This window comes from Triturus cristatus, chromosome 2_2 (genome assembly GCF_964204655.1).
Source record: "Triturus cristatus chromosome 2_2, aTriCri1.1, whole genome shotgun sequence".
NCBI classification, from domain to species: Eukaryota; Metazoa; Chordata; class Amphibia; order Caudata; family Salamandridae; genus Triturus; species Triturus cristatus.
Genome location: NC_140582.1, coordinates 669,022,287 through 669,034,427, shown reverse-complemented (window position 1 = coordinate 669,034,427; position 12,141 = coordinate 669,022,287). Strand labels below are relative to the sequence as shown.

Sequence of the window (12,141 nt, the reverse complement as noted above, 5' to 3'; positions counted from 1 at the left end):
AAAGTAACATAAATATGTTTACATTGTCTCGTTCTATTGAGCTGTCAAATGCAGACTAATGTGTCTATGGGCAAAACGTCATATAGAAAATAAAGTGAACGTTCCAACATGCGGCTCACATAACTGCACACATTAGAAAGCAAAGCTTGGCAGGTTTATAATTTCCAATTCATTATAGAGAAGAACATATTTTCCACATGTAACGATGGTTCATTGAACTTGTAGTGTATGCAAGATACTGTCCTTTGAGTTGCACAGAGCTGATAGGATATTAGCACAAGTTTTAGCACAATCGACAATCAAAACAGCATCCCTGAATTGACTACATAACATGAAAAGGGCCTGCAAAACATAAGCAACTTTCAATTTCCCGTTTTATGGTCCTCTTTGCAGATCGCTATATTTGCCAGTCCTCTATGTAAAAGTGAGCTCATCCTTGAAACATTAGACACATAGGGGCTCATTATGATGTTTCCGCCCGCCATCATAACGGGGATGGGACCGACCGCCATACATGCGGTGGCCCCACCGGCCCAATTAGGATGCCCCCGCATCCTGTTCTTTTACCATTGCAGACGGCGCTGATGGCTGCAGCACCGTCCGCAATGGTAAAAGTGTATGCACAGCATTTCCGTGCACCACGTTGCAGGCACTGCGCGGTGCCTGCCACTTGGTGCAGGGAACTGCAGGGGGTTACCATGGGTACCCCCCAAGTGCACCCGGGCATCCGCAACGGGCCCACAAAGCCAATCCCTGCCAGCATTTGCCACCATGGAAAGGCCTGTCCGCAAGCCACATCGTAATATGACTGGCGGTGCCTGCTAGGCACCTCCACCATGTTACTGGCCCAGCACCACCCGGCCGGCAATCGGAAACGATTGCCAACTGGCAGAAAAGCGGCGGACGGACTTTGCATCCACCCAGATACCCCCCCGCCATCATAATATGGTGGGGGGTATTTCACGTTGCGATGGCGTAACTGTCACCACCGCCTGCTCGGCGGTGGTGATCGTTACGCCATCGTAATTAGCCTCATAGTTAGTATAATTCAATGTCTAGTCTCTGCACTCCACTGCCACTACCCCCTCTTATATGTTCTTCAACTACAGAAATTCTCTGCAGTTTCAGTAGAAAAACATGCAGTTCTGATCAGTTACAGGTGTTGAACCATCAGGGGAGGATTAAAGGGCTATAAGGTAAGAAGTTTGCACATTCCCGTCGCCATATAATGTGTATCAGCTTTTTCTTCTGAATTCATGCAATGGCAGTAAACTCCACGGTGTGAATAGTGATGGAGAATAGAAGAAATCCCTCCTGGAAGGGTGTCTCTTGGAATGTCGAATTTAGCAATCACTGGAGTCTATGTACACAAAATAGTATTTGTGAAGTACTACTGTATCAGTGTGCATTTGATTACCTAGACCGGTCTCCACAATGCTGCGCACGGACTTTGCATCCACCCAGATACCCCCCCGCCATCATAATATGGTGGGGGGTATTTCACGTTGCGATGGCGTAACTGTCACCACCGCCTGCTCGGCGGTGGTGATCGTTACGCCATCGTAATTAGCCTCATAGTTAGTATAATTCAATGTCTAGTCTCTGCACTCCACTGCCACTACCCCCTCTTATATGTTCTTCAACTACAGAAATTCTCTGCAGTTTCAGTAGAAAAACATGCAGTTCTGATCAGTTACAGGTGTTGAACCATCAGGGGAGGATTAAAGGGCTATAAGGTAAGAAGTTTGCACATTCCCGTCGCCATATAATGTGTATCAGCTTTTTCTTCTGAATTCATGCAATGGCAGTAAACTCCACGGTGTGAATAGGGATGGAGAATAGAAGAAATCCCTCCTGGAAGGGTGTCTCTTGGAATGTCGAATTTAGCAATCACTGGAGTCTATGTACACAAAATAGTATTTGTGAAGTACTACTGTATCAGTGTGCATTTGATTACCTAGACCGGTCTCCACAATGCTGCGCAATCCTGGAATTCGCATAGAAAAGTAGGATCTGCAGCATGTAAATGCTAATTACTTCAGGAGACGCAAACTATGCAGCATTTTCCTACCTATGACATTTTAACATGCATAGATATTGGTACAAAGCATTCTCCGATTCATTGGAACAAGTGGAAATGTTCGAGGAAAGAATACACATTCAGCAACAACAAATAAAATGATATTCAACACCATGTAAGCATTTTGTACAAAAAGTATGGTTATTTGTGATCTGACAAGATAGTTAAAAACCCATCTACTGGTGACATCTAACTAGAAAGTACTCATTTAGTCAAATGTTGTTTATGTGAATGTTCCATTAAGAGAAACCGAAATCTCCACAAACAGGATGAAAGTTACAAATAGTTACTTTGTACTCGTAAACTCTGTCGACATTTGAAGGGGTGGAAATTCCCCCTCAAATAAGGGGGAATATAGGTGTAAATCTCTATTGTAGAGTTGCACCTAGGTGTAGGAGTAGATCTGCATGTGAGTGCATATTTACATGTAAACGTACCTTCGTCAATCAGGCCCATTGTTTTCCTGGGTTCATGGTAATCTCAGTTTAATTTTAAGTCTGGATGTCAAAGTACTATGTACAGCGTTCACTTTGTACAATGATAAACTATTGACCACTAGACAGAGTTTTTCATATCATGGTGGACATCCCATCTGTCAAACTGCAAATAAGGGGCCCTATTTCTTCAGGTGACAGTAATTCAAATACCACAGTATGTTTTCTTTGTAGCAACATAGATCATATTTTTCCTGTGAAATGCATTAACAATAAAAATTGTTTCTATACCACTCAGTGTAATTTGTAAATGAAAGAATGTCAATGCTCAAAGTTCTGCTCTTAAACAAAGGGCACCTGCAATTAATTGTGTGCACACAGAATACCAAGGCTGCTAGTCCTAAATCCAACTCATGCCTCTTAAATCCACTACAGACTCTCCCTGCTCATCCAGCTCACTCTTTTAGGTTCCTGCTTTCTCCCTTTGTGACAGTTTTCCATATTTCTCTTCCTCCATCTTTCCTGTTAGAGTGTCTCTAATCCTCTCGGCAAATGTCTGATGCAGAAAAATAAGTGCTGGTCCCCAAAAATAAGTGCTGGTGCCAACACCCCACCTCCCCACCCACACACACTGGCAACCACCGGTTCAAATTAGGCATATTCTTACAATAAAAAATAACAAATGGTAGCATTGCAGTATTTGTCCTGGCCATGCTTGTTTAAAGAGGTCTCCTGATGGTCTATTGGGTTGCCCTAATTTGTGGAAGCAAACGAGCCCACATGATTAGCAGCATCTTCAGAGGCTCTTCTGCTTCCCTTCATGCGGTGTGGACAGCCCCTCCTGCTGAAAAATCAAATCCAATTGTACAGGATCTGATAGAAATTACCTTGGACTCCAATCAAAGGCAGGAACTTGACCATCCGTTGATGGTGCACAAAATTCAGGAAGAAATCAAGGGGCTGACTAATGGTACACATCTGGACCCAATTAGTATTCTGCAGACTTTTTAAAGAAAAATGTGTCCATGCTAGCCCCTCATTTATTATGAATGTATAGGGAATCCATAGAGGCCAGTTCCTGCCTGACCATCAAGGTTATCTGACCGCCACTATTTTAAAGCAGGGAAAGGACCGTGATGATTGCTTCTTATATAGAGCTATCTCGCTTATAAACTAGAATGCGAAACTCTTGGCCCGCATATTGGTGACAAGATTGATGCGGTGGGGTGTTCTCTGATTCATTATGCTGCAGTGGTCTGGTAAACTTCAAAAAAGCATTAAATTCTGTCTATTTGCCCTTCATGTTTCAGATTCTAAAGCAGATGAATTTTGGCACACAGTTCCTTGGTTGATTCAGAACCTTGCACCGGGCTTCCTGGGCCCGTGTGTGTGCCAATGGTATCCTTTTCCACCCATTACTAAAAGAGAGGGTATGCGGCAGGGCTGTCCCCTCTCACCATTTATTTTCGCACTGGTAGTGGAGCCACTGGCTTAGTGGATCTTACGAGACACAGACCTTTGGGGCATCAGATTTCGGTCAGTTCATGAGGTCCAAGTCTTCTTTTATGGGGTGATCTACTGGTTACATGAAGAGGCCTAAGTGATTGCTGTCCCACTTACTTGAAATGCTGCAAATATATGAGGACGCCTCTGGCGTTCATATTGATCACTATAAGTCACAATATTTCTCTAAACTGTTATAGAACACCATGTTTGCAGCCAATGACACTATGGTTTCAAAATTCCTTTGGCCAGGTTCTCAATCACATGGTGCACTCATTAAATGTATCCAGTCACCACAAGATTGGCCAGGGTCCTGAACAGTGGCTATATTATCAACCCTCACAATTGATTAATCTCTACTGATCTACTAGAGAAAGATCACATGCAGACTTGAGATTTGGACGCAATTCTCTATAGCTCTTTGCCATCATGTAAGACTCCAACTTACAGGCTGCCATAGGGCCCTGAAACACATTGGCTAGTTCAGGAAACTTACTCCGGAACCCCTCTGTGGTAAGGCCCATGGCTGCTGCAGGTGTTAGGCCTTGCTTGTTTTGGGCAATGGGCCCTTATTGGCATATCAAAAGTGGGAGACGTCTGGGAGGGAAATCAACTTAAACCATTTGATCAATTGACAGCCAAATATGAAAATAACCCCTCAATTTCTCCCCTATCTGCAACTCTGACATGCTTTCTACCCTTAAGTGGGAGACGTCTGGGAGGGAAATCAACTTAAACCATTTGATCAATTGACAGCCAAATATGACAATAACCCCTCAATTTCTCCCCTATCTGCTACTCTGACATGCTTTCTACCCTTACAGCCTCCTTTTTTAGCTCTTCCGGAATGTAACCCTCCTAAGCCCAAAATTGCATGGAATCGATTGCAAAAAAAGTATCATTCACATATACAGCTCGCTCGTTCCTAACACCTCTGACCCTCTCGTAACACTGAGAGATAGATGACAGCCTGATATTGAAGTTGATAAGTGGACTGAAGAGAAGACAGAAGCATGATCACTAGCTAGAATGGTAAATCTGAGGTTAATACAATGTAAATACTTTCACCGTACCTACTATGATCCCACTATACTCTGGTGCATGGGTAGGTGAAAACAGCCAAAAAACCCATTATGCAATAGGCAACAAGTGAACTTTATCCACATGATCTGGCATTGCTCCTACATAGGGCACTATTGATCAGAAATATATGTCAGATTGAGTGGGTGCAATAGTCATTGGTGTCTGATCCTGCACATGAACTTCTTGAGATTGAAAGAGTGGGGGCGGACACCTCTGGCGCTATACACTTGGTTGCAATGTGATTATTGATAGCCACGAGGGACATTGCCTTAGCTTCCACTGCTCTTGGCCTCAATACGGGGACACTAGTAATTTATATTTGAGCGACAGCAAAATGCTTGGTTTACAAGGCAAGAGGCTGCCCTCGGACATTTCATAAAAAAGGAGATAGTTGATATATGCAAAGTGACTAATATGGGGGCACGGGTAGGAGGGGGAATGGGAGCATCTGGGATTCAGGTTAAACTGTCCTATATTTTGTATTAGACCCTACAAACAATGTCTGGATCTGTATGTGCTGTCTTGCTATTGTTTCAAAATAATTACAATAAAAAGATTTTACATTTAAAAACGGAGCAGGTAAATCATAGTGTCATCAATGTAAGAAGCTCATCGTAGAATGCACTCTGTCCCCTTAGATTATAAAATTCAAAACTAGGGCTGCATAAACTCCAGTCGGAAATGTATTGGGAAGAGCCAAAGTTGAGAAATGCATACCTCAGTCTGGTGTAGAGTCTAACTGATGGTTAAATATTGCGTTTTCATTAGTTCTCAGTTTAAAAAAAAAATTATGCATGGCTACAGTGGTTAAAATGGTATGGATTTGGCAGTACTTTGTGCGGGACTGATGGTGCTTAGGTTTAGTCTGAACATAATAGGCAAATGCGAGTGCAGAGGGTACATTTTTTGTTGCCCTCTTTTGTTATTGTGAGTTGTGGCCAAGAACACGGGCTGGTGTACAGTGTAATTGATGGTCAATATTTGCATTTTGGCACTGTTTTTGTGATATGCTATTTTGGAAGACTAGGAAATGGTTTAGTATGGGTGATGCCATTATGGGATATAACACTGTAGATCTTTTCTTTTTTGAGCTAGAGATTCAAGAGTGCAGGAATAAATTCTCAATGACATATTTAGTTATTTCTCACTTCAATCCACAACATCAGTGCTTCCCAAACGGATAATTAGAACTACAACCCACTTTTTAGGATGAAAATCCTTCGTGAACTACCTAGCTTTAATGGGCATGAGACAGGCAAATATTTAATGTAACTAAACAGTTTTGTCATTTACAGACAGCACATTTTCAGTTGAAATGGACACTAACGTCGCGTAGATATACAATTGTACTGATTAATATTGCACACAAATGATAATGTGTGGACATATTGTTTCAGTGAATATTTATCATTTGTGCATCACCACGTAAAGTGTCTTGGTTTGTTTTGATCCTATTAAAATCTTTGTTTTCATCACACTTCAGAATTACAGAACAAATGTGCTTCATTTTTGCTGTCTTAACAGCTGATTGTGTACAATTTATTTGCAGGTATTTACATTATGTTGTGTTAAGAAAAAATTACATGCTACATCTTTTCCTTTCATACTGTGTGTGATGTACCCCAGCAAGATTGTCACATAATTCACAAAACTTTTTCATTTTCTAACTGCAAAGTGAGAGCAGTTTATAAACACCAGTCAATAAATAAAAATAATTAAGCAGCAATTTTTTAGAAGACATACACTTACATTTGACCTCTGTCTTTGAATCAGCAAACGGGACAAGATAAATAGAGAATTTAAAGGCAGCTTTATTTCTTTAATGGACTTTCCCGACCCTCCAAAAATCGGCCACAGTTTGGGAAATACAGCACTTCAGGATTGATATGATCTTTGGAATGTGAGGATTTACTCTCACCTATGTGAGTAGTCTTCACCTTTTTATCCACTACAAGATAGACCAGAACTATTTTGCAAGTCAAGATTAAGGAGCCGATTACGATGCAGCCGGTAAAGACTTTGACCGATGGTCGGAGCCTTCAGGGTTGTATCGGGGTGAGCTGCTCGATTTACTTTCTAACCCCTTAATTATAACCTAGGTGGTCAGATAGTAAAGCGCCGGTAATTCCGGCTGGCTTTCGATGGGCTCGAGGAGCCCTTCGGCCAGTTGTAAACCGGCCAGTAATCTCAAGGACGGGCCTTTCTGCCCTTGAGATTATGATGCAGGGTTCCCAGCATGGTTTCCATGCCTGCCTGTCCGACATGGAATCCCTTTCAAAAAGCGTGCTTGGGCGCTGCCAGCAGGGCTCCCTTGTGCTTGCGGCCTCCAGTTGCACCTATGGTGCCCCCGTGTTGATCCCTGCACTCCGTGGAAGGCACCTTGAGGTGCCTGCCAAGGGGTTTAGCAATGAACTGCACCGCCCTTCTCTCAATGAGAGCTTGTGTTACAGACGATTTACGGCCGTAACATGAGCCCCAATTGAGAAAAGGGAGCATGCGACCGAACAGTGTTCAGTCGCATTGTAATGGGATGGTCGTAACCGAAGCAATTCTGCCCGAAATCAAAATCAGCCCCATACTGTTACAAATATTTTGCTATTGGTTTATATGGGTATAACAGGCAGTTCTCCTGTGACCTTCACTTTTTGCATGACAACAAATGTTCCGGAGTCCATCTACATGTGCAGGTGAGCCGACCTTCTGTTAGATCCAGTTGAGATGAGTTTGGAAACTTTTGATAGTCTGATATACTTTACTTTTGATGAAGGCCATGGCAACTGATTACATATTGACCAGTATGGCAACTATTTTTTGTAACATCATTTAAGTATAAATCTGAAATATACGATACGACTTGATGTCAGTTGGGTGCGTCTTGAATATGTCTTTGGGTTTTCTAACTCTTGTTGGTGTTATAGACTTATCATGGTAATCTAAACTACATTTTGCTTGTGAGAGTATCCCAACAGTGTTGGTATGTGAGGGCACACATCATCTGTCCAATATGCTGACCATTTTCCACGTTTGAATATCTAAACTTGGAGTTGAGGAGAGGGAATGGAGAGGACCTAATGCAGGAAAACTGCATTTGATAGCTGCATAGATTGTGAATATGTGTGTTGGGTTACTTTAATCCTACATGCAGATTGAAAAGTAAAAATGTTTCTTGTATTTCTTATTTTACAGACACATGCGTACTCCATACTTGAAAAAATGACTCATGGCTTAACTGTTATACCTGTTACACTTATGGTTGTAATTAAGTAAGGATGTCCCGATTATATTTTGTGGAATTAGGTTTGCTCAATTGATGAAGCGTATCTAAATGCATTAGTTCATCTCCTGATATTTAGTTGATGTCTGGAGAATGTGTTGTGCTACTTCTACCATAATCTCTCTTTGTTGTGATGAATACTGCATGGTCACACAATGGTTTGATATGCTTGTACTCTCTCTTTTTAGTTTTTATATTGTCTCTGTACTTATGCACGTGTTTTTTGAACATCAAATTTATGAAATATATTTGTTTATTGTAATTCACAGCCCTGAAGCAGCTCTCGCTGTTTAGAGCAAAATGCTTTGGCTGTATGTTCATAAATGAACTGCCAGTGAATGATTAAATAAAGATTTCACTGACACAGCTGACTTTTGGAAGAAGCATCTTCGAATGACAAATTGGTCGATTGTTAATGAACTCACTTTAAACATATGACTTTTATTAGTGCTGACATAAGATCCTAAGGACAAACTTAGGTCTGAGCAAGCCAAGACTCCATTTTCTGCCTGATGATCAATAGGTCTACCTCTGAAATAGATGCCATCTGTCCTATCTTTCTAAGAACTTGTAAAGGTGTCAAATCATCCAGAGAATTACATCGATAAGACCCCTAATGCAACATCAGTCTGGGACAAGTGCCTTGTTATCTTTATTTCAGGTTTAGCTAATAACAAAAACATAAGCAATAGAGTCTGAACTGATACAATTTTACCATATCTGTTCATACTAATGCGCCTAAGGCTAAGGCTAGTATATTTATGCACACAGATTATGTTAGAAATTCCTCAAAAAATCCCCATTTAATAAGGCTGTTGATCAACAGTATATGCACCACATCAAGTGGCCACTAGAGTAGAAAGGTCCTTTGCCCAGAATATTGCTCAAGATACTACCAGAGATTCTGACAGAGATCACCAGATTGGCATACTATCCCAGCATCCAGTCCTATATTGAGAGCTGATACCACGCCAAGTCTGAGAGGAGCTAATCCCAGATGAAGTTTGATTTCCTTTCAAGGGAACACTCTCTCCCAGCTGGTGATAACTACGGCTTCTTGCTGCAAACAGGTGTGAGCTGAATCCTAAGAAACTCTACATGTAAGTTAAGCTACTCCCTGCTGTCAAGGTATTGCACACAGAAGTAGGTTTTCAAATATGGTAGAAATGTCAATATTATTCACGTTGTTAGGAACATGCATCAGTGCTATTCCGATAATATTCTGTGGGAATATTTAACATGTGCTAAGCACCAGGATGAAACTGTTGAATTAAAACACTTTTAAATATAAAGTGTATTTTCCTGCAGTGCAGTACTGTATGATGGTATAAAGAACAAAATTGGGTGTGAATTACAACTACGCCCCATACCCTTGTTAAATGACTGTTAGTGACCCAAAACACGAACACCACTTCAACTATCTATTGATTGGGTTTGTGTGGAGCTACAAAAACCTGAATGTTCATATTCAAGTGTTGGTGTACTGAACTAAGTTCAAACATCCTTGGGTGGTAAAGCAAACCTTATAGAGCAAACCCACGGTTTTAGTTCACGCAACAATGCCTCTCTGGGTAGTTTTAGAGATAAATCAGCCAGTCCTCCACAACAATCAGCTGCTTCACTTTTGCTCCTACACCAAATTTGTCCCCTGGTTTTCCATGCAACTTAAAACTAAAGCTAATGTCAGCACATGTAAAAATATGCACACATCCACCAAATGCCCCAGAAAGACATGAGCACAATATTGCCACATCCCACTTGTGTACTAATTTATTAAATGGCAATTTCTCTGTTCATCTCTGTCCACACAAAAATATGTGGATGTACAGTTCTTTACTGTAGGTTCTCACTCACTAAGTTCACTGTGAGTGCATCCAGGGTCTACCGCCAGTGCCCGCAGAAACACATGACAACACATGCCTATTCCAGAATCAGCACATCACTTCTACTGCCTCGTCCCAACAGTACATGCCTCTGGGATCACTGTTTTAGTCATATGCCACTGATCTTGCCTGCACTGTGTTCTTTGCTTAAATGAGAAAGCTACAGCTGGCATCTTCTATCCACAGAAGTACTGAAGTGCTTTCTTTCTTTCTCCCTTAAATATTGCTCATTCGCTACTTCATCATTCTCCACGCCCTCCTGAGTGCAGCAAAGAAGGGGTGACCAGTGCCAGTGGCTCTTTGCGTTTTGATAATGGAAATGCAAAAAGTCTGTGGCACTGGCCAGCCCCTCCTCTAATGCACTGAGAAGGCTTTAGACAATGATGCATGGGTGAAGGAAAGGGAGTCAGGTGAGGCAGAAATGAAACTTCTGCTTGCTTTTGGCTCACCTGTCCTTCAGAACATCTGACTGAGCCAGAGGCAGACTTCAAGTATGAGCCAGGCTCAGGCCTTCTGTGGCTTGCCCACCACTATAGAAAACAGATTTTTGGTCTTGTTACCCCTTCGATTTTATGACAAAATTAACTGGGGTATGCATAAAGATTATAAATGTGGGTCTGGAATGATTGTACTGAGAAAACCATCTCACTACATTTACAGTATTCAGTGTATTGAAAATCTAGGATGATGAGCTCTTGAATTCTGACTGTTTGCTAACTCAGAGCACACTTCTCCCTATATCCATCAAACTGTCTCTTCACATCAATTCCTCTGAAATTGCAGAACAGTTGTTTGCTGCTCAAAACTTCCCTCTCTATACCAGATCTATATGCAAAACTGCCTGTCTGATAATTAATAACTAGTTTTGTATATTGCGCTTAACACTACAAAACTTCCATTTCTAAGTGCTACAACAAATGGATGTGACAAATATGTCATTTAATGAACATTTGTTGAAAACAGATGAAGGAAGTGAGGATGGAAATGAGCTGGCCATATTAAAGCGAGACCTACTGATCTTTCCAATGTTTGTTTTGTAATGCCTGGGATTCCACTTTCCCCCATAGCTTGATAACCATTCAGCGGATCCCAGGGGATTCTGCATAGAGATGTCATGCCACAAAAACAATTAGTACTACAAGAGGTTTCAAAGTAACCCTAGTCAAAAGCAATATAACTTCATAGCGGTCAATGCAAAGGCACATGAACTAAAGTAACTTCATAATTTTTAAAGAATACCTTTGAATTTCTATTGGTGTTATGTTATAGAGATGGCAAATTGGGTAGGAATGCTCAAACCTCACACAAGTAAAATCCATGTTTATTTCTGAAAAAACATGTAACTTACCTTCGATAACACTCTTTCTGCTTGATTCTTTATCTGAAGATTCCTCACCTTTAGAATAATCCCCAGGTGTCAGACTGAGTTTGGAAGCTTTTCAAAGCAGTGCTCTTGCATGCCGGAAGGTGACGCCATGTGGCTCTGCACTGAACTAGTTCAGTCCCGGGAGTGAGGCGCCACTTCTGTGTGACTGTCTGTGTCCGCAGACGTGGAACCCTAAATTGATTAGAGGGATCAGTGTGCAGATCTCTGGATTGGGACCTTTTTAGATGGGAGAGAAGACTATTCCACAGAACAGGTAAGTGGGAGGGCAGTGGAGCATCTGAGGTTAGATAGCAAATTTCCCTGAAAGACCGTTACTAAAGTAAGAGACTTTTTTTCTCTGGACACTTCTAACGGCAGGTTTCTTACCTTTAGAATAGACACCAAAGAAGTACTTTACAAGATGATGCATCTGTTGAAAGGCTCAAACCAAAAAGACCTGCAGGGCCGCACTTGCAGAATTTTCTTGCTGTAGTGCCTGGCTGTCAAGGCAGTAGTGC

At 41.6% G+C, this 12,141-nt stretch overlaps 1 protein-coding gene across 4 annotated transcripts in view; it reads right to left on the bottom strand.

Moving 5' to 3' along the window:
• Positions 1 to 12,141, bottom strand: part of WDR17 (WD repeat domain 17) — a 1,003,384-nt gene that overhangs the window by 682,160 nt on the left and 309,083 nt on the right. The gene's annotated exons all lie outside the window — the stretch shown is intronic.